Here is a 579-nt window from a genome sequence, read left to right on the forward strand (position 1 = left end):
TGAGCAAAAATCTGAGTTAGGCTGAAAAAGGACTGCTGATGCTGTTGGATCCTGACCTCCCTGCACTCGGAATGGATTTTTTGGAGCTACAGGAGTCCAATTGACGCGCTCTCAATTGGGTTGGAAAGTAAACATCCAGGGCTTTCCAGCAATATATAATAGTTTATACTTTGCGCGAAGATAGATGATGTAAACTGGCGTTCAACGCCAGTTTCATGCTGCTGTCTGGCGTCCAGCGCCAGAAACAGGTTACAAGTTGGAGTTCAGCGCCCAAAACACGTCACAACCTGGCGTTCAACTCCAGAAACAGTCCAAGCACGTGAGAAGCTTTAGTCTCAGCCCCAACACACACCAAGTGGGCCCCAGAAGTGGATTTCTGCACCAATTATCTTAGTTTACTCATATTATGTAAACCTAGGTTACTAGTTTACTATTTAAAACAACTTTTAGAGACTTACTTGGTACCTCATGACATTTTCAGATCTGAATTTTATACACTTTGACGGCATGAGTCTCTAAACTCCATTGTTGGGGGTGAGGAGCTCTGCAGCGTCTCGATGAATTAATGCAATTGTTTCT

This window comes from Arachis duranensis, chromosome 3, assembly GCF_000817695.3.
Source record: "Arachis duranensis cultivar V14167 chromosome 3, aradu.V14167.gnm2.J7QH, whole genome shotgun sequence".
NCBI classification, from domain to species: Eukaryota; Viridiplantae; Streptophyta; class Magnoliopsida; order Fabales; family Fabaceae; genus Arachis; species Arachis duranensis.